The 23,124-nt window shown below is 47.0% G+C and overlaps 1 protein-coding gene across 1 annotated transcript in view; it reads right to left on the bottom strand.

The window, feature by feature from the left end:
* Window positions 1–23,124, bottom strand: part of SLC25A26 (solute carrier family 25 member 26) — a 386,727-nt gene that overhangs the window by 280,142 nt on the left and 83,461 nt on the right. The window lies entirely within an intron of this gene.

The raw sequence follows: 23,124 nt of genomic DNA, 5'->3' as shown, positions 1-23,124 counted from the left end.
CGGAGGATAAACAAAATCTTGCTGTCCATTGTGTTTTGTCAAAACAGATTATCTTTTCCCGCCAGCTACAATGAAAGGAGTCAGGGTCGGAGCGGAGATTATGTAAAGCGCCTCTGCCACTAATATGCTCCTGGATATAACCATTTTGTGGACGGAACCAAAGTTCATTAGAGTGCATCCAAGTCAGTTGGAACTAGCACGGCATTCATGCCTCATGTTAAATTAATAGGTGCTTCAGCCCACAATATGGCCGCTTCTACTGTGTGTAGGTGACTGTTCCACATGAAAGAAAAAAGTAATCTCCAAAGTTAAAGTTTCATATATAAAGTATAACGGTAAAATACACTGTTCCGCATTAGCACAATTTTACACTGCAGCTTAGTTTCAAAGTAGGACTGAGCAATGTCTCATCCCCCCCAGGTGCACCTCAAGACAGAGTGAGCATATTAAGGACAAAGGGGGATATGTATCAAAGCTTCTAAAAAGTGGAGAAGTGAACAAGTGCAGTTGCCCACAGCAACCAACTTCAGCAACCTGGCCAGAGCTACTGGTTACCTTGGAAACTTGAGGGCATATTTATCAAATCTGCTATTTGACAGGCTGTGCTATATAAAATAAGATTTTACTTACCGGTAAATCTATTTCTCGTAGTCCGTAGTGGATGCTGGGGACTCCGTAAGGACCATGGGGAATAGACGGGCTCCGCAGGAGACAGGGCACTTTAAGAAAGAATTAGGAATACTGGTGTGCACTGGCTCCTCCCTCTATGTCCCTCCTCCAGACCTCAGTTAAGGAAACTGTGCCCGGAAGAGCTGACAGTACAAGGATGGATTTTGGAATCCAGGGTAAGACTCATACCAGCCACACCAATCACACCGTATAACTCGTGATATTATACCCAGTTAACAGTATGAACAACAACAGAGCATCAGATAACCCTGATGCAACCATAACATAACCCTTATTTAAGCAATAACTATATACAAGTATTGCAGAAGAAGTCCGCACTTGGGACAGGCGCCCAGCATCCACTACGGACTACGAGAAATAGATTTACCGGTAAGTAAAATCTTATTTTCTCTAACGTCCTAGTGGATGCTGGGGACTCCGTAAGGACCATCGGGATTATACCAAAGCTCCCAAACGGGCGGGAGAGTGCTGATGACTCTGCAGCACCGAATGAGCAAACACAAGGTCCTCCTCAGCCAGGGTATCAAACTTGTAGAACTTTGCAAAAGTGTTTGAACCCGACCAAGTAGCTGCTCGGCAAAGCTGTAATGCCGAGACCCCTCGGGAGGCCGCCCAAGAAGAGCCCACCTTCCTTGTGGAATGGGCTTTTACTGATTTTGGAGGCGGCAATCCAGCCGCAGAAAGCCTGCTGAATCGTGTTACAGATCCAGCGAGCAATAGTTTGCTTTGAAGCAGGAGCACCCAGCTTGTTGGATGCATACAGGATAAACAGCGACTCAGTTTTCCTGACTCCAGCCGTTCTGGCTACATAAATCTTCAAAGCCCTGACTACATCTAGTAACTTGGCATCCACCAAGTCACGAGTAGCCGCAGGCACCACAATAGGTTGGTTCAAATGAAAAGATGACACCACTTTTGGCAGAAATTGCGGACGAGTCCGTAATTCTGCCCTGTCCATATGGAAAACCAGATAGGGGCTTTTATGTGACAAAGCCGCCAATTCTGACACACGCCTAGCCGAAGCTAAGGCCAACAGCATGACCACCTTCCACGTGAGATATTTTAACTCCACGGTTTTAAGTGGCTCAAACCAGTGTGATTTCAGGAAACTCAACACCATGTTAAGAACCCAAGGTGCCACTGGTGGCATAAAAGGGGGCTAAATATGCAGCACTCCCTTTACAAACGTCTGAACTTCAGGAAGAGAAGCCAGTTCCTTTTGAAAGAAAATGGATAGGGCTGAAATCTGGACCTTAATGGACCCCAATTTTAGGCCCAAAGTCACTCCCGACTGTAGGAAGTGAAGGAACCGGCCCTGCTGGAATTCCTCCGTAGGGGCATTCCTGGCCTCACACCAAGCAACATATTTTCGCCATATACGGTGATAATGTTGAGCTGTCACATCCTTCCTAGCCTTTATTAGCGTAGGAATAACCTCATCCGGAATACCTTTTTCTGCTAGGATCCGGCGTTCAACCGCCATGCCGTCAAACGCAGCCGCGGTAAGTCTTGGAACAGACAGGGCCCCTGTTGCAACAGATCCTGTCTGAGAGGCAGAGGCCATGGGTCCTCTGTGAGCATTTCTTGCAGTTCCGGATACCAAGTTCTTCTTGGCCAATCCGGAACAATGAGTATTGTTCTCACTCCTCTTTTTCTTACGATTCTCAGCACCTTGGGTATGAGAGGAAGAGGAGGAAACACATAAACCGACTGGAACACCCACGGTGTCACTAGTGCGTCCACAGCTATCGCCTGAGGGTCTCTTGACCTGGCGCAATACATTTGTAGCTTTTTGTTGAGGCGGGATGCCATCATGTCCACCTGTGGCAGTTCCCAACGACTTGTAATTTGTGTGAAGACTTCTTGATGAAGTCCCCACTCTCCCGGGTGGAGGTCGTGCCTGCTGAGGAAGTCTGCTTCCCAGTTGTCCACTCCCGGAATGAACACTGCTGACAGTGCTTTTACGTGATTCTCCGCCCAGCGAAGAATTCTGGTGGCTTCCGCCATCGCCACCCTGCTCCTTGTGCCGCCTTGGCGGTTTACATGAGCCACTGCGGTGATGTTGTCTGACTGAATCAGCACCGGTTGGTTGCGAAGCAGAGGCTCCGCTTGACTTAGGGCGTTGTATATGGCCCTTAGTTCCAGGATATTGATGTGCAGACAAGTCTCCTGACTTGACCACAGACCCTGGAAATTTCTTTCCTGTGTGACTGCCCCCCACCCTCGGAGGCTTGCATCCGTGGTCACCAGGACCAAGTCCTGAATGCCGAACCTGCGACCCTCGAGAAGGTGAGCACTCTGCAGCCACCACAGAAGAGACACCCTGGCCCTGGGGGATAGGGTGATCAGCCGCTGCATCTGAAGATGCGATCCGGACCACTTGTCCAACAGATCCCACTGAAAGGTCCTCGCATGGAACCTGCCGAAGGGAATGGCTTCGTATGACGCCACCATCTTTCCCAGGACTCGCGTGCATTGATGCACCGACACCTGTTTTGGTTTTAAGAGGTCTCTGACAACAGTCACGAGCTCCTGAGCCTTCTCCGCCAGGAGAAAAATCTTCTTCTGGTCTCTGTCCAGAATCATGCCCAGGAAGGGCAGACGCGTCGTAGGAATCAGCTGCGACTTTGGAATATTCAGAATCCAGCCGTGCTGTTGCAACACTTCCCGAGAGTGTGCTACGCTGATCAGCAACTGCTCTCTGGACCTCGCCTTTATGAGGAGATCGTCCAAGTATGGGATAATTGTGACTCCTTGCTTTCGCAGAAGCACCATCATTTCTGCCATTACCTTGGTAAATATTCTCGGTGCCGTGGACAGACCAAACGGCAATGTCTGGAATTGGTAATGACAGTCCTGTACCACAAATCTGAGGTACTCCTGATGAGGTGGATAAATGGGGACATGCAGGTAAGCATCCTTTATGTCCAGAGACACCATAAAATCCCCCTCTTCCAGGCTTGCAATGACCGCTCTGAGCAATTCCATCTTGAACTTGAACCTTTTCAGGTAAATGTTCAGGGATTTTAAATTCAATATGGGTCTGACCGAACCGTCCGGTTTCGGTACCACAAACATTGTGGAATAGTAACCACTTTCCTGTTGAAGGAGGGGAACCCTTACCACCACCTGCTGGAGATATAATTTGTGAATTGCCGCTAACACTATTTCCCTCTCTATGGGGGAAGCTGGCAGGGCCGATTTGAGGTAACGGTGCGGGGGCATCACTTCGAATTCCAGCTTGTATCCCTGAGACACAATCTGTATAGCCCAGGGATCCACCCGTGAGCGAACCCACTGGTGGCTGAAATTTCGGAGACGCGCTCCCACCGATCCTGGCTCCACCTGTGGAGCCCCAGCGTCATGCGGTGGATTTAGTGGAAGCCGGGGAGGACTTCTGTTCCTGGGAACGAGCTGTATTGTGCAGCTTCTTTCCTCTACCCCTGCCTCTGGCAAGAAAGGACGCACCTCGGACTTTCTTGCCTCTTTGTGAACGAAAGGACTGCATTTGGTAATATGGTGCTTTCTTAGGCTGTGAGGGGATATATGGCAAAAAATTTGACTTCCCAGCCGTAGCTGTGGAAACTAGGTCCGAGAGACCGTCCCCAAACAATTCCTCACCCTTATAAGGTAAAACCTCCATGTGCCTTTTTGAGTCGGCATCACCTGTCCATTGCCGAGTCCACAGGACCCTTCTGGCAGAAATCGACATTGCATTTATTCTAGAGCCCAGTAGGCTAATGTCTCTCTGGGCATCTCTCGTATATAGGACAGCGTCTTTTATATGCCCCAGGGTCAGTAATATAGTATCCTTGTCCAAGGTATGAAGTTCCTCAGATAAAGTATCTGTCCATGCTGCTACAGCACTACACATCCAGGCCGACGCAATTGCCGGCCTTAGTATGGTACCTGAATGTGTATAAACGGACTTCAGGATGCCTTCCTGCTTTCTATCCGCAGGATCTATTAGGGTGGCCGTATCCTGTGACGGCAGGGCTACCTTCAAGGATAAGCGTGTCAAAGCTTTGTCTACCCTAGGGGAGGATTCCCAGCGTAACCTGTCCGCTGGCGGGAAAGGATACGCCATAAGCAACCGTTTGGAAATCTGCATTTTTCTATCTGGAGATTCCCAAGCTTTTTCACATAACTCATTTAACTCATGTGAAGGGGGAAAGGTCACCTCATGCCTTTTTTTTTCCCCAAACATATAAACCCTCTTGTCAGGGACTGGGTTTTCCTCTGAGATGTGCAATACATCCTTCATTGCTATAATCATGTAGCGGATGGCTTTAGCCATTTTAGGCTGCAACTTTGCATCATCGCCATCGACACTGGAGTCAGAATCCGTGTCGATATCTGTGTCCACAATTTGGGATAGTGGGCGCTTCTGAGACCCTGACGGCCTCTGCGCTGTAGGATCAGGCATGGGTTGAGACCCTGACTGTCCCAAGGTTTCAGCTTTATCCAACCTTTTATGCAAGGAAGTAACATTATCATTTAAAACCTTCCACATATCCATCCAATCGGGTGTCGGCGGCGATCCCACATTCATTTGTACCTGCTCTGCTTCCACATAGCCTTCCTCGTCAAACATGTCGACACAAGCGTACCGACACACCACACACACAGGGGATGCTCTATTTGAGGACAGAACCCCCACAAGGCCTTTTGGAGAGACAGAGAGAGAGTATGCCAGCACACACCCCAGCGCTATATGACCCAGGAATTACACAGTAACTTAGTGTTTACCCAGTAGCTGCTGTATATACTGATTTTGCGCTAAATTTATGTGCCCCCCCTCTCTTTTTACCCTCTTTCTACCGTGAATCTGCAGGGGAGAGCCTGGGGAGCTTCCTCTCAGCGGAGCTGTGGAGAGAAAATGGCGCTGGTGAGTGCTGAGGAAGAAGCCCCGCCCCCTCAGCGGCGGGCTTCTGTCCAGCGATTTTGTGTAAAATAATGGCGGGGGCGCATGCATATATACAGTGCCCAACTGTATATATGCTGCTTTTTGCCAAGAGGTTCTCAATTGCTGCCCAGGGCGCCCCCCCCTGCGCCCTGCACCCTACAGTGACCGGAGTGTGTGGGTTTAATGTGGGAGCAATGGCGCACAGCTGCAGTGCTGTGCGTTACCTCATATGAAGACTGGAGTCTTCTGCCGCCGCTTTTGACGTCTTCTTGCTTCTCACGCCGGCTTCTGGCTCTGCGAGGGGGACGGCGGCGCGGCTCCGGGATCGGACGACCAAGGGTGCGTTCCTGTGTTCGATCCCTCTGGAGCTAATGGTGTCCAGTAGCCTAAGTAGCATGACCTATCCGCAGTTAGTAGGGCTGCTTCTCTCCCCTCAGTCCCACGTAGCAGAGAATCTGTTGCCAGCAGATCTCTCTGAAAATAAAAAATCCTAACAAAATACTTTCTATTTAGCAAGCTCAGGAGAGCTCACTAAGGTGCACCCAGCTCGTCCGGGCACAGATTCTAACTGAGGTCTGGAGGAGGGACATAGAGGGAGGAGCCAGTGCACACCAGTATTCCTAATTCTTTCTTAAAGTGCCCTGTCTCCTGCGGAGCCCATCTATTCCCCATGGTCCTTACGGAGTCCCCAGCATCCACTAGGACGTTAGAGAAATTACATTTAGCTTCTCCACTTTCTCTCTCTCCAAGATTTGATAAATCTCCTCCTTGTTAGGCAACTACACAAGCTCTGGTTGTTTGGCACTACTTGAAGACAGAGAAGCGACATTTCATTTCAACGAACAGACTAACAAGCTATGTAGTTAACACTTTATTTTTTGTTTAGTTTTCAGGTAAATAATAATTGATGAATACTACTAAGGCTTTCATATAGGCTAAATAAAATCAGTGGCTTTAATTTCTCACATGAGATCGGGGATAACTTCCCACTCCCACTCTACAATACCAAGGACTGCTAGTCAGAATAATTATAATAATTCTGCAATCTACCACAGAGCAAAATAGAGGTTCTTGGTATACCTTTGGCCAAAAAATACCAGCGCACCAAACAACTGAAGTCCAGGGCAGCAATGAGAGGCTAAGGTGTTAGAGGTACATTTACTAAGCAGTGATAAGAGCGGAGAAGTGAGCCAGTGGAGAAGTTGCCCATGGCAACCAATCAGCACTGAAATAACATCTATAATTTGCATACTATAAAATAATACAGAGCTGCTGATTGGTTGATGGGGAAATTTCTCCACTGGCTCACTTCTCCGTTCTTATCATTGCTTAGTAAATGTACCCCTTAGTGAGAGTTAATAAGTCGTCATAGGTGCGATTGTGAAAAGTCCCACTTGGGCGACCAAATGTGTCACTTTTCACGCATTTCAGCTTGCCAGTCCCGGGGGTAATGAGCTGAAATGCTGATATTGCACCTGTTGGCAGAAACATTTGAATAGCTACCGGCGGGCGTGATAGGGGGCGGAAACAATTGAATTCCGCCCATAGAGTTTGGGAAAGAAAGATCTCGGATTTTAGCAAAGGACTTACGTACAAGTATTTTGCCCTCATAAGAAGTTTTATACCAAGTATAATGAAACCCATAAGGGATGGTCACTATTGCAGTATTCTTATTGACAGCACCTGTAATCAGTACGGTTCCACTCAAACAGCTATCCCTAAAATTGTGCAAGTACATCTCTTGCTAATCATCTCTCCTGATTGGATAATCCATTTTACTAGCATACTTCTAGTTCCTTCTAGAGATTATTGTCCTTATTTATCAATGAGTGATACATTTCACTGTGAGTGATAAATTGCACCAGCTAATCTGCTCGGGATACGGTCGTTAGGTCGACACAATTTAGGTTGACAGTCATTAGGTCGACCACTGAAGGTCGAAATGGGCATTAGGTTGACATGCACTATGTCGACATGGGAATCCGGTCTGAAGATCGACAGTGTCTAGGTCGACAATGTTTAGGTCGACCACTATAGGTCGACAGTCACTAGGTCGACACGGATGGAAGGTCGACAGGGTTTCTAGGTCGACATGTGCTAGGTCGACAGGTCTAAAGGTCGACATGAGTTTTTCAACAACAAAAAATTTCTTCGATTTTTTCATACTTAACGATCCACGTGGACTACGATTGGAACGGTAAAGTGTGCCAAGCGAAGCGGTAGCGGAGCACTAATTTGGGATCCCGGTCACTCTACGAAGAAAACGACACCAAAAATAAATAAATCCTCATGTCGACCTTTAGACCTGTTGACCTAGCACATGTCGACCTAGAAACCCTGTCGACCTTCCATCCATGTCGACCTAGTGACTGTCGACCTATAGTGGTCGACCTAAACATTGTCGATTTGATGAACCACACCCGTCAACATGTACTAGGTCAAAAGGTCGACATTAATTTTCAAAAAAAAATTTATTTTTTGACTTTTTCATACTTTACAATCCACGTACACTACAATTGGGAACACTAACCTGTGCTGAGCGTAGCGGTAGTAGAGCGAGGCACCTTGCCCGAAGGGACACGGTGCACTAATTGGGGTTCCCCGTCACTTTATGAAGATAACACCAAAAAAAAGTTCAAAAACTCATGTCGACCTTTTCACCTGTCGACCTAGTACATGTCGACCTTCAGCGGTGGACCTAATGACTGTCGACCTACGTTGTGTCGACCCAACGACCCATACCCATCTGCTCCTAAATGTCATTTTTCTTTAATTTTTAGCTATTATTTGAGCCAGAAAGACTGTAGATATTTGTCTGAAAAGTAAATATTCTCAGAGCTGCATAAAGCCGACATGTGAATAAATAATAAGAATTTACTTACCGATAATTCTATTTCTCGGAGTCCGTAGTGGATGCTGGGGTTCCTGAAAGGACCATGGGGAATAGCGGCTCCGCAGGAGACAGGGCACAAAAAAGTAAAGCTTTACTAGGTCAGGTGGTGTGCACTGGCTCCTCCCCCTATGACCCTCCTCCAGACTCCAGTTAGGTACTGTGCCCGGACGAGCATACACAATAAGGGAGGCATTTTGAATCCCGGGTAAGACTCACACCAGCCACACCAATCACACCGTACAACTTGTGATCTAAACCCAGTTAACAGTATGACAACAGAAAGGGCCTCTTAAAGATGGCTCCTTAACAATAACCCGAATTAGTTAACAATAACTATGTACAAGTATTGCAGATAATCCGCACTTGGGATGGGCGCCCAGCATCCACTACGGACTCCGAGAAATAGAATTATCGGTAAGTAAATTCTTATTTTCTCTATCGTCCTAAGTGGATGCTGGGGTTCCTGAAAGGACCATGGGGATTATACCAAAGCTCCCAAACGGGCGGGAGAGTGCGGATGACTCTGCAGCACCGAATGAGAGAACTCCAGGTCCTCCTTTGCCAGGGTATCAAATTTGTAAAATTTTACAAACGTGTTCTCCCCCGACCACGTAGCTGCTCGGCAGAGTTGTAATGCCGAGACCCCTCGGGCAGCCGCCCAAGATGAGCCCACCTTCCTTGTGTAGTGGGCTTTTACAGTTTTAGGCTGTGGCAGGCCTGCCACAGAATGTGCAAGTTGAATTGTGTTACAAATCCAACGAGCAATCGACTGCTTAGAAGCAGGTGCGCCCAACTTGTTGGGTGCATACAATATAAACAGCGAGTCAGATTTTCTGACTCCAGCCGTCCTTGCAATGTATATTTTTAAGGCTCTGACAACGTCCAACAACTTGGAGTCCTCCAAGTCGCTAGTGGCCGCAGGCACCACAATAGGTTGGTTCAGATGAAATGCTGATACCACTTTAGGGAGAAAATGCGGACGAGTCCGCAGTTCTGCCCTATCCGAATGGAAGATTAGATAAGGACTTTTATAAGATAAAGCCGCCAATTCAGATACTCTCCTGGCAGAGGCCAGGGCTAGTAACATAGTCACTTTCAATGTGAGATATTTCAAATCCACCTTTTTCAATGGTTCAAACCAATGGGATTTGAGGAAATCTAAAACTACATTTAGATCCCACGGTGCCACCGGAGGCACCACAGGAGGCTGTATATGCAGTACTCCCTTGACAAAAGTCTGGACCTCAGGGACAGAGGCCAATTCTTTTTGGAAGAATATTGACAGGGCCGAAATTTGAACCTTAATGGATCCCAATTTGAGACCCATAGATAATCCTGATTGCAGGAAATGTAGGAAACGACCCAGTTGGAATTCCTCCGTCGGAACCCTCCGATCCTCGCACCACGCTACATATTTTCGCCAAATGCGGTGATAATGTTTCACGGTGACTTCCTTCCGTGCCTTAATCAAGGTAGGAATGACTTCTTCTGGAATGCCTTTCCCTTTTAGGATCTGGCGTTCAACCGCCATGCCGTCAAACGCAGCCGCGGTAAGTCTTGAAAAAGACAGGGACCCTGCTGTAGCAGGTCCCTTCTCAGAGGTAGAGGCCACGGTTCGTCCGTGAGCATCTCTTGAAGTTCCGGATACCAAGTCCTTCTCGGCCAATCCGGAACCACTAGTATTGTTCTTACTCTTCTTTGCCGTATGATCTTCAATACCTTTGGTATGAGCGGCAGAGGAGGAAACACATACACTGACTGGTACACCCAAGGAGTTACCAGTGCGTCCACAGCTATTGCCTGTGGATCTCTTGACCTGGCGCAATATTTGTCCAGTTTCTTGTTGAGGCGAGACGCCATCATGTCTACAATTGGTCTTTCCCAACAGTCTATTAACATGTTGAAGACTTCTGGATGTAGACCCCACTCTCCCGGATGAAGATCGTGTCTGCTGAGGAAGTCTGCTTCCCAGTTGTCCACGCCCGGGATGAACACTGCTGACAGTGCTATCACGTGATTCTCCGCCCAGCGAAGAATCTTGGCAGCTTCTGCCATTGCACTCCTGCTTCTTGTGCCGCCCTGCCTGTTTACATGGGCGACCGCCGTGATGTTGTCCGACTGAATCAACACCGGCTTTCCTTGCAGGAGAAGTTCCGCCTGGCTTAGAGCATTGTAGATTGCTCTTAGTTCCAGAATGTTTATGTGAAGAGACTTTTCCAGACTCGTCCATACTCCCTGGAAGTTTCTTCCTTGTGTGACTGCTCCCCAGCCTCTCAGGCTGGCGTCCGTGGTCACCAGGATCCAATCCTGAATGCCGAATCTGCGGCCTTCTAATAGGTGAGCCTTCTGCAACCACCACAGAAGTGACACCCTTGTCTTTGGTGACAGGGTTATTCGCAGGTGCATCTGCAGATGCGACCCTGACCATTTGTCCAACAGATCCCTTTGGAATATTCTTGCATGGAATCTGCCGAATGGAATTGCTTCGTAAGAAGCCACCATTTTTCCCAGGACTCTTGTGCATTGATGTACTGACACTTTTCCTGGTTTTAGGAGGTTCCTGACCAGATCGGATAACTCCTTGGCTTTTTCCTCTGGAAGGAAAACCTTTTTCTGAACCGTGTCCAGAATCATTCCTAGGAACAGCAGACGAGTTGTCGGGATTAAATGGGATTTTGGAATATTCAGAATCCACCCGTGTTGTCTTAGCACCTCTTGAGATAGTGCTAAAGCTGTCTCCAGCTGTTCTCTGGACCTTGCCCTTATTAGGAGATCGTCCAAGTATGGGATAACTAATACGCCTTTTCTTCGAAGAAGAATCATCATCTCGGCCATTACCTTGGTAAAGACCCGAGGCGCCGTGGACAATCCGAACGGCAGCGTCTGAAACTGATAGTGACAGTTTTGAACAATGAACCTGAGGTACCCCTGGTGTGCGGGGTAAATCGGAACGTGTAGATACGCATCCTTGATGTCCAAGGATACCATAAAGTCCCCTTCTTCCAGGTTCGCTATCACTGCTCTGAGTGACTCCATCTTGAACTTGAACTTTTTTATGTAGAGGTTCAAGGACTTCAGATTTAGAATAGGCCTTACCGAGCCATCCGGCTTCGGTACCACAAATAGAGTGGAATAATACCCCTTTCCTTGTTGTAATAGGGGTACTTTGACTATCACCTGCTGAGCGTACAGCTTGTGAATGGCTTCCAACACCCTCTCCCTTTCGGAAGAGACGGTTGGTAAGGCAGACTTCAGGAAACGATGAGGAGGATCCGTCTCTAATTCCAACCTGTACCCCTGAGATATTATCTGCAGGATCCAGGGGTCTACCTGCGAGTGAGCCCACTGCGCGCTGTAATTTTTGAGACGGCCCCCCACTGTCCCCGAGTCCGCTTGAGAGGCCCCAGCGTCATGCTGAGGTTTTTGCAGGAGCCGGGGAGGGCTTCTGTTCCTGGGAAGGAGCTGCCTGTTGGTGTCTCTTCCCTCTTCCTCTGCCTCGTGGCAGGTACGACAAGCCCTTTGCTCTCTTATTTTTGTAGGAGCGAAAAGGCTGTGGTTGAAAGGTCGGTGCCTTTCTCTGTTGGGGAGTGACTTGAGGTAAAAAAGTGGATTTCCCGGCAGTAGCCGTGGCCACCAAGTCTGATAGACCAACTCCAAATAACTCCTCCCCTTTATACGGCAAAACCTCCATGTGACGTTTTGAATCCGCATCGCCTGTCCACTGTCGTGTCCATAAGGCTCTTCTGGCTGAAATGGACATAGCACTCACCCGAGATGCCAGTGTGCAAATATCCCTCTGTGCATCACGCATATAGATAAATGCATCCTTTATTTGTTCTAACGACAGTAAAACATTGTCCCTATCTAGGGTATCAATATTTTCAATCAGGGATTCTGACCAAACTACTCCAGCACTGCACATCCAGGCAGTTGCTATAGCTGGTCGTAGTATAACACCTGCATGTGTGTATATATTCTTTTGAATAACTTCCATCTTTCTATCTGATGGATCCTTAAGTGCGGCCGTCTCAGGAGAGGGTAACGCCACTTGTTTGGATAAGCGTGTGAGCGCCTTGTCCACCTTAGGGGGTGTTTCCCAGCGCGCCCTAACCTCTGGCGGGAAAGGGTATAATGCCAATAACTTTTTTGAAATTATCAACTTTTTATCAGGAGCAACCCACGCTTCATCACACACGTCATTTAATTCTTCTGATTCAGGAAAAACTGTTTGTAGTTTTTTCACACCATACATAATACCCTGTTTTACGGTATCTGTAGTATCAGCTAAATGTAACGTCTCCTTCATTGCCAAAATCATATAACGTGTGGCCCTACTGGAAAATACGTTTGAATTTCTACCGTCGTCACTGGAATCAGTGCCCGTGTCTGGGTCTGTGTCGACCGACTGAGGCAAAGGGCGTTTTACAGCCCCTGACGGTGTTTGAGGCGCCTGGACAGGCATTAATTGATTGTCCGGCCGCCTCATGTCCTCAACTGACTGTTTAAGGGAAGATAAACCATCACGTAATTCCACAAATAAAGGCATCCATTCTGGTGTCGACCCCCTGGGGGGTGACATCTGCATATTTGGCAATTGCTCCGCCTCCACACCAATATCGTCCTCATACATGTCGACACCACGTACCGACACACACCGCAAACTCACAGGGAATGCTCTAATGAAGACAGGACCCACTAGCCCTTTTGGGGAGACAGAGGGAGAGTCTGCCAGCACACACCACAAAGCGCTATATATACAAGGGATATCCTTATATTAAGTGCTCCCTTATAGCTGCTTTAATATATATATATATAGCCATTAATGTGCCCCCCCTCTCTGTTTTACCCTGTTTCTGTAGTGCAGTGCAGGGGAGAGACCTGGGAGCCGTTCTGACCAGCGGAGCTGTGACAGAAAATGGCGCCGTGTGCTGAGGAGATAGGCCCCGCCCCTTTTTCGGCGGGTTCTTCTCCCGCTATTTTTCCAGTCAGGCAGGGGTTAAATATCTCCATATAGCCCCTATGGGCTATATGTGAGGTATTTTTAGCCTTGTATAAGGTTTATATTTGCCTCTCAGAGCGCCCCCCCCCAGCGCTCTGCACCCTCAGTGACTGCCCAGTGAAGTGTGCTGAGAGGAAAATGGCGCACAGCTGCAGTGCTGTGCGCTACCTTATGAAGACTGAGGAGTCTTCAGCCGCCGGTTTCCGGACCTCTTCACGCTTCAGCATCTGCAAGGGGGTCGGCGGCGCGGCTCCGGGACCGGACTCCACGGCTGGGCCTGTGTTCGATCCCTCTGGAGCTAATGGTGTCCAGTAGCCAAGCAGCAAATCCACTCTGCATGCAGGTGAGTTTACTACTTTCCCCCTAAGTCCCACGTTGCAGTGATCCTGTTGCCAGCAGGACTCACTGTAAAGAAAAAAACCTAAACTAAACTTTCTCTAAGCAGCTCTTTAGGAGAGCCACCTAGATTGCACCCTTCTCGTTCGGGCACAAAATCTAACTGGAGTCTGGAGGAGGGTCATAGGGGGAGGAGCCAGTGCACACCACCTGACCTAGTAAAGCTTTACTTTTTTGTGCCCTGTCTCCTGCGGAGCCGCTATTCCCCATGGTCCTTTCAGGAACCCCAGCATCCACTTAGGACGATAGAGAAATTATAGTTAATATGTGCAATTTTTTCTATTACTTTTCTGGTGCACTTATTAGCTGATCCACAGACTTAACTATTACTATTTATCACTAATATCTTTATTCACTCTACCACCGAGTGCTGCTGCAGTTATAAGGGAGTTCCGTTTCCTGCGCCGACAGCTGATTTTTAGTATAATCATTGCAAGTGCCTTTGGGAGTTTCCTCTTTCTCCAGAAGTTACGCATGTAGCTGATCAACCTTAACTGCATGAGATTATCAGTTTACAGCCATATTCATAAGACCAGTAGGAAATATCCTGAACTGCGATCTGATCCAATATGAACGCCGCATCTGATCCAAAGTCATTTTGAAAAGGTAGGCTTGATGCACGGTTCTCCGTGTCCAGGGTCACAGCCAGCGCCCGACCCCAATATGTCAAGAAAATAAGAAATCGTCAACTTGTGAACTTCAGCATAAATATTTATAGAGCTTCATGCTTCATAACACTCCATGTCTTCACATTAGGTTTTTGTTCTCCTAAACACATGGAGGCAGAAAGAAAACTATAAAAGGGTTTACAGATAAAAAAAAACAATCTATCTGACAGAGTGGGTACGGAGTGCCCAGCATGGCTTCCCGATTTCCATGGCGCTGCAATCTTGGCCTACGAAGGGGTCTTACAAAGTAATGCTATCCTCTATATTCCAAAGCTCAGTCTATTTTATTTTAGATTATTCTTTGATCTCTTTTTATCCTATTTGAATCTGAACTACAACGAAGGCTCTGCACAAGAACAAGGTGATCTCTTCTGAGAACCAAATTGAGATAATGTCATCTTGGGGCCAAGTCTCATATCCTTCCAGGAAACATGGCTGCGCTGGCCCTGGCGCAAAAAAAAAAAAGAAAAGACGGTGACATTTAGACATCAAAATGTGTGAAATGTTAAACAATGAACCACGTTTACAATTGTTTTTTTAAATTCTCTAATCTTACAAATATTCAAACAGCTGTTCCATCTGACATTAAGGTCACCTGATGCTTTGTGCATGGTATCGGCGAGGTATAGCTTTCATGGTCGCTGAAGGAAAAACAAATGGCTGTATCACATCAGCTGTTTTGTAGGTAATTGGAAATAAAGTAAAGATAAAAACCTTTTCCAGATTTGATAAACAACTTTACTTAAATTCAACCCCCCCCCCCCGCCCTTAATGAGTGAGTTCAATGGGAGTAAATTGCTTTAAAGTAATGGGGGTCCAGTGGTCGTTATTCAATTGTTTTGCAGACGGGTGCCTATTGCTAATCGTACATGTTGCACCCTAAATGCACTGGCTTTAGCTGCGTAAAGCAGATAAACCCATGCAAGGTTACGAAGTCACCTGGCCGCGGTACATGGGCCCGCATATTTGCGCAAATGTGTGCTATGAACTTCAATTATACTCCATGTTAATTGTGAGGGTTTATTTAAATTATTTTTATTATCAGTGTTCTTAGTGCTAAGAGTGTGCATCTGCATCTCTCTTCCCCCAAACCCATGCAAGTGACAGATTTCTGCTCGCCACCTCAGGAAGGAGCAGGCAGACATAATAGGTGCCCATGGAACTCGCGCTCATCAGTAAAACAATTGAATATCGCCCATCAGGCCACCAAAAACAATTGAATACCCCCTTAAAAATTTACTTTTTCGCAAAGTTACACTGGCTATCTACATAAAGAACAAAGATGGATCAGTATATAAAGAACATGAAGGACAATATTTCCTTCTTTTGCACCAAACAGTAGTTTGGTGAAAGCCAAAGTATTTTGGAATTGTTTTGTAACTTGCCCCAGCCTGATGAACATACTGTCCAAGAGAAACGTACTATAAAGGCATCACATGTAATAAAACCTGTATTGTGTAGACTAGACTTTGGTAGTGAAGACTCCACTTGCCTAGGACCTGGCCAGATTGCCCAGATGGTGGCCGCTGAGCTGTAGGGTAAACCCTCTATGCTGTGGCGCCATTATAGGAAATGACGGTGCTAGGCGCCATGTATGCAAAAACAGGCTGCTGCACTAAACAGGAAAAGAGTTACGTTAAGTTCCAGTACCATGGTGAAATAGCCAGGACCAGTGTAAATGTACATTAACACGCTGAATAAACAAATCAACTTTTTCCTGTTTCTAAGGAGGCCTGTATCTGCTTGTATCCTGTGACTACCAGATAAGCATCAAACACATTGACTCAGATTGATCAAGCCTTGGAGAGTGATAAACAGTACGGTGATAAAGTACCAGCCAACCACCTCAGGTCATTTTTCAAACACAGTCTGTAACATGGCAGTTAGGAGGTGATTGGCTGATATTTTATCACCGTGCTATTTATCACGCTCCAAGGTTTGAGAAATCTGGGCCATTTTCTCAGTCTGTACTGAGGATGACCACTGTATCTCCAAGTTCAAGTTCTCTGCTAGCGACCAAGCGAAGCACTGATCCACAATAAGCAGCCAGCAGGGGATTCGCCAACACCAAAGAGATCGCGCTGCAGCAGTGTGACCACACATGCCCAAAAAGTACCCTGTTCCAGATTAGGCTCCTGGTGGAGAAAGCGGTTCCAGGTGCTGATATAGAAACCTAGTGGTGGCAGAGAGTTATAATGATGCAGGGAGGAGTCAGTAACAGGTGGTTACTGACAGTGAGTCGGAATCTCCATAACCTAGGAGTGGTGAAGTAAGCTCACACAGGGTCGCTCGAATAGTAGAGTAACCTCCCACAATTTGTACCGTCTGGTGGAGTGAGGTCACATCTCTGCTTTATGTTTGCCAAGTAGGGCACACCTTATCGTCATCACACAGATTGACACTCCTGACTCTAATTATGTCCTTAACTGAACGGACAATTCTGGAACCTCCCATACATTTTCCAGCAGAGAAAGAAAATAACGTCTGATCAACGAATGAATGAAAGATTATATTATTTTGTGTGTTATATGATTTATTGGGTTATTTAGATCTATTTTATGACTTTGATGAGGATCTGAGCACATTTATGGTCATATTTATGCTGAAAATCAGAGACTTTCTAGCGCCACAGTAAATTAGCGCTTGGTCTGACAGCATGGCTAGATATTATATTTCCACTTGCTCTGTGCTCTCACTGGATACTGAAGACAATTTCCTTTCCACTTAAAAGTTTTATCTGTGTCGGATAGCAAAGGAAGGACATCTGCTTCTTTCAAGTGGTTAGAGAAATCATAGTTCAACAGTTTCCCACCCCCACCACTGACCTACAGTAAGATTCCAGCTACAGCTCCACACTCTCCCCCAACGCTATTCCCCTCTGGGTGATGTCACCCTCATATATTTTAGAATATCCTCTCATTTAATTTTTATTTCATTTATTTTTTTGCACATCTTACACTTTGCTGAGGATTACTGTACATAGAGCTGCTCCTATATATTTGCTACATGGACCACAATAGAATATATAATCTATATCTATCTATATCTCTATCTATTCTACATATATATATATATATATATATTTATTTATTTTTTTAAATCTTTTTATTGTATGAAAAAGGCATATGAAGGTACAATAGGCAATATTGAGCCAGTCAATTGTGTAAATGTAACAAGCGGTATACAATAGTAAATAAAAACATATAACAAGCATCACAAAGTAGGAGACCGTTAATATAAAGCCTTCATATATCTTGACAAATATCACATCAAAAAGGAGAATGGCAGAATATAGAATAGAGGAGAAGAAAGTCAGAAAAGGACGGGGCGGGGTGGGGGGTGGAGAACAATATGGGCAAAGTGAAGCAGCAGTGCGTGGGTTAAACAACAGTATCGTAAAATACAGATTGGAGTAAAGGCAATAAAAAAAAAAAAAAAAACTAGGTCAATACCTCAGCTTAGGACAAACAACGACATAAGTACCAAGAGGTGGTTTCAAATACTTTAAGTATGTTATCCTGGGTAGAGGAGTCGAGGGAGTCAATAAGATCCCCCCCATTTTTTGTAAAAAGAGATCACCCCCGTTTTAAATGCAGGAAATATAGATTGGCGGTCGTAATACAAAGTCTTAAGTAATAAGGATTTCACCACAGTCAGAAAGGGGGGCGAGAAGGAGGTCCAATTACAAAGAATAACCTTTTTTTGCAACGGTGACAATGACTGTCAATAAGGATAGGATGGAGAACTTACTGACTCCCAGATCCCAGGCCTTAAAATTAGCACAGAGCAAGGCAAGAGGATCCATACAGAGTTTCAAATGAAATATAGAGTTAATATAATTGACAAGTTTACCCCAAAACTTCTGTATTTTAGGACATTGCCAGAAGTTATGGAAAAAAGTAGCATTAGGGCGTTTGCATTTAAGACAACCCCCCCGACTCCTCCAAAACCATGCGGTGGCGCTTAGCTTGAGAAATATATATACTGTACACAGTTTAGCATTTCAATATGAACTTCCTGAAGCCAAGAGCAACGCAGGTGTTTCAGCGTGGAATCATAGTGACAAGTCATGTCATCAGCAGGTATAATAAAGGGGATATCACGACCCCAAGATAACACCATTTCTTTCCAAACCTTAGTAGGAGTCTGAGACATCAGACCAGAGCTAAGATATTTGGTCTTATAAGGGTGCAATACCAAAAATGCCATTAAGGAGTGGAGAGGATCAGGAGATTTGGGGGGGCGGCAGAAGTTTAACAACCGACCGGTACATAAAGAATTGTGAGTGGGGGATCAGAAATTTATCATGAAGTACACTGAAGTGGAGTACAGTCCCACCCGGGTCAAATACAACCTTGATCTTAGCAATACCACTATTCCCCCAGAGCAAGTATGTAGTGTTGTCAAGCCCAGGGGAAAAAGGAGATTTATGGTAGACTTACCATTGTTAAATCTCTTTCTGCGAGGTACATTGGTTCCACAGGGAAAACATCAGGGGTGTAGAGATGGATCTTGATACGAGGCACCAACAGGCTAAAAGCTTTAGACTGTCCCAGGATGCATTGGGGCCTCCTCTAAAACCCCACCTTCATGCACTGTGAGCTCAGTTTTGTTAACCAGTCCAATGCAGGAGCAGGTAAAAGAGAAGGTAGATGTTAGTCACATAGAACCACGTTCTCATGACAGTAGAAGGGACTAGCGGCTAATGCCATACAAACCCACAGAAGCTAGGTGCGTCAGGGTGGGCGCCCTGTGGAACCAATATACCTCGCAGAAAGAGATTTAACAATGGTAAGTTAACAATAAATCTCCTTTTCTGCAGCGGGGTACATTGGTTTCCACAGGGAAAACATCGGGGGTGTCCCAAAGCAGTTCCTTATGGGAGGGGACACACCATAGCGGGTATGAGAACCCTGCGTCCAAAGGAAGCATGCTGGGAGGCGGAAGTATCAAGGGCATAGAACCTAATGAACTGGTTCACTGAGGACCACGTAGCCACCTTACACAATTGTTCAGCGGGCAGGCCGCCGAAGAAGGTCCAACCGACCGAGTAGAAGGACCTTTATGGTAGCAGGAGCTGGAAGGCCAGCCTGTAAATAAACATGCAACCACCATTCTAATCCATCTGGTCAGAGTCTGCTTGTGAGCAGGCCAGCCACGTAGATATGGAGAGCCCGTACCACATCAAAAGACAGCTCTTTGGAAGACAATTCAGGAGAGACCAAGGCCGGAACCACAATCTCCTGATTAAGGTGGAAAGAAGACACCACCTTAGGTAAATACCCGGGACGTGTTCTAAGAACCGCCTGATCACGGTGAAAAATCAGATATGGTGACCTACAAGACAAGGCACCCAAATCCGACACCTTTCTAGCAGAGGCAATAGCCAGCACAAACAATACCTTAAGAGAAACCCACTTAAGGTCCGCAGATTCAAGAGGCTCAAACGGAGACCCTTGCAACGCCTCAAATACCACCGACAAGTCCCAGGGGACAACAAGTGGGATATAGGGAGGTTGAATCCGCAACACACCCTGAGTAAACGTATGTACATCAGGTAAAGTCGCAATTTTTCTCTGGAACCAAACCGACAAGGCAGAAATATGAACCTTGATAGAAGCCAGACGAAGGCCCAAGTCCAGGCCCTGTTGTAGAAAGCCCAAAAGTTTGGCCGTACTAAACTTGTAAGCGTCATGACTGTTAGATGCGCACAAAACAAAGTAAGAATTGTAGACCCTATGGTAAATCCGATCAGAAGCCGGTTTCCGGGCCTTCAACATAGTTTGAATATTAAAAAAGAAAGTACTTTGGCCCTTAAGACTGAAGCTTCAAGAACCTCGCCGTCAAAGCCAACCGGGCTAGATCCTGATATACACAGGGGCCCTGAACGAGGAGATCTGGGCACTGTGGAAGTAGAAGAGGACACTCTATCGAGAGACCCTGAAGGTCTGAGAACCAATGCCGTCTGGGCCACGCGGGAGCGATCAGAAGTAGGAGTCCTCCTTCTTGCTTGAACTTCCTTATTACTCTGGGCAGGGGTGACACCGGAGGGAACACGTATAGCAGCTGAAAGTTCCATGGAATTGCCAGTGCGTCCACGAACGCTGCTTGAGGATCCCTTGTCCTTGCTCCGAAGACCGGAACCTTGTGATTGTGTCGCCACATCTGGAAGGCCCCACCTGTCCACGAGGAGTTGAAACACTTCTGGATGGAGGCTCCACTCTCCGGTGTGTACGTCCTGACGACTGAGAAAGTCCGCTTCCCAGTTTAGGACCCTAAACACCCGGTGTGAACAATGCCTATATGGCTGGCAGATGGCGTTCCGCCCACTGAAGAATCCTTGATACTTCCCTCATTGCCATGCGGCTTCGAGTGCCGCCTTGATGATTGATGTAAGCCACCGTGGTGGTGTTTGTCTGACTGTACTTGAACAGGTCTGTTCTGTATTAAATGCTGGGCCAAGTTCAATGAGTTGAACACCACCCGCAATTCCAGAATGTTTATTGCGAGGAGAGGCTCCTCCTTGGTCCACAGACCCTGAAGGGAGTGTTGCTTCAACACCGCACCCCAACCTCTCAGACTGACATCCGTCGTCGGAAGGACCCAGTTGGAGAAATCGAGAAGGGACGACTCCTGCTCAATCGTTGGTGCTGAAGCCACCAGCTCAGTGACAGATGGACCTCCGGAGACAAGGAGATCATGTGAGACCTGATCCTGTGAGGCCGTCTCACTTGGCAAGAATCAATTTCTGTAGAGGGCGGGAATTAAATTGAGCGTACTCCACCAAGTCGAAAGCCGACACCATGAGACCTAGCACTTGCATTGCCGAGTGCATCGACATCGAATTCCGTCCAGAAGCTTCAGGACTTTCTTCTGAGACAAGAACAGCCGCTGGTTGTGAGTGTCCAACAATGCCCCCAGGTGCACCATGCTCTGAGCAGGGACCAGGGAAGATTTCTTCCAGTTGATGAGCCACCCGTGGACTTGCAGAAACTGGATAGTCAGATCCAGATGGCGTAGGAGGAGAATTTCTTGGGAATTTGCCAGGATCAACAAATCATCCAGGTACGGTAGGATCCTGACCCCTTGACGGTGGAGTACAGCCGTCATTACCGCCATGACCTTGGTGAAAACTCGCGGAGCCGTGGTCAAACCAAAAGGTAACGCCAGAAATTGGTAATGGAGGTTGCCAACCGCAAACCACAGGTATTGCTGATGCGACACTGCAATGGGAATATGCAAGGTAAGCATCCTGTATGTCCAGGGAGACCATATAATCCCCAGGTTCCAAAGCCAGAACAATAGAGCATAGCGTTTCCATGCGAAACTTGGAGACCTTAACAAATTTGTTCAAGGACTTGAGGTTGAGAATGGGCCGGGAGGACCCATTCGGTTTTGGGACTAGGAACAGCGGTGAATAGTACCCCTTGCCTCTCTGAGCCAGAGGCACCTGTACTACCACTCCTGTGTCCAGGAGGGACTGTACCACCGAATGAAGAGTTTTTGCCTTCACCTGATCTGAAGGGACGTCTGTCAGGCAAAATCGATGAGGGGGACGATTCTTGAAGGATATGGCATAACCTTGAGTGACGACTTCCCATACCCAGACATCGGAAGTGGTCTTCAACCATTCCTGGGTATACCCTACAAGTCGGCCCCCCACCCTGGGTTCTCCTAGAGGGAGGCCTGCCCCGTCACGCGGCAGGCTTGTCCATTTTGGAAGCAGGCTGACGGGTAGCCCAAGCCCGTTTGGGTTTAGGTTTATTGTGTTTGGAAGTGCAAACCTGTTTCGGGTACACCTGACCTTTTGCTTTCCCTGAAAGACGAAAGGAGCAAAAAGGAGGAGTACTCTTAGCCTTTGGCACTGAAGGCGCAGTACTAGGTAGACAAACTGTTTTAGCAGAAGCTAAGTCAGCCACTATCTTGTTGAGGTCTTCTCCGAAAAGAATGTCTCCCTTAAAAGGGAGCACCTCCAGCGTTTTCTTAGAGTCCATATCCACAGGCCAGGACCGTAACCAGAGAATCCGGCGAGCCAAAATGGGCGTACAGTAGTAGAAGCCTTGGCCGCCAAAATACCGGCATCAGGAGCCGCCTCCTTAATGTAATGAGACGCTGTGCCAATATATGACAAACATTGTCTAGCATGATCAGAAGCGTTGGAAGGCAACTCCGCCTCGAGCTCCTGAGCCCACGCTTCCACAGCCCATGTCGCTGCAATAGTGGGCCTATGCGCAGCACCGGTCAGGGTGTAAATTGCTTTTAAACAACCCTCCATGCGCTTATCCGTCGGTTCTTTCAGAGACATGACTGTAATTACAGGCAGTGCTGAGGATACCACCAGCCGCGCCACTTGCGAATCCACTGGCGGGGGTGTTCCCCAATTTTTACTTCGCTCCGCTGCGAGGGGGTAGCGAGCCAGCATCTTCTTGTGAGGTGTGAATTTCTTTCTTTGATTTTCCCAGGACTCCTGACGTATGTCAACTAAATGGTAAGAATGAGGTAAAACTTGTTTAACCACTTTCTGACGTTTAAACCTGTCCGGTTTCTTAGGGGGCAGCATCAGGCTCCGGGT

This window comes from Pseudophryne corroboree, chromosome 9 (assembly GCF_028390025.1).
Source record: "Pseudophryne corroboree isolate aPseCor3 chromosome 9, aPseCor3.hap2, whole genome shotgun sequence".
In the NCBI taxonomy this organism is placed as follows: domain Eukaryota; kingdom Metazoa; phylum Chordata; class Amphibia; order Anura; family Myobatrachidae; genus Pseudophryne; species Pseudophryne corroboree.
Note: the sequence above shows the minus strand (reverse complement) of the source record. Positions and strands in the feature narration are given on the sequence as shown.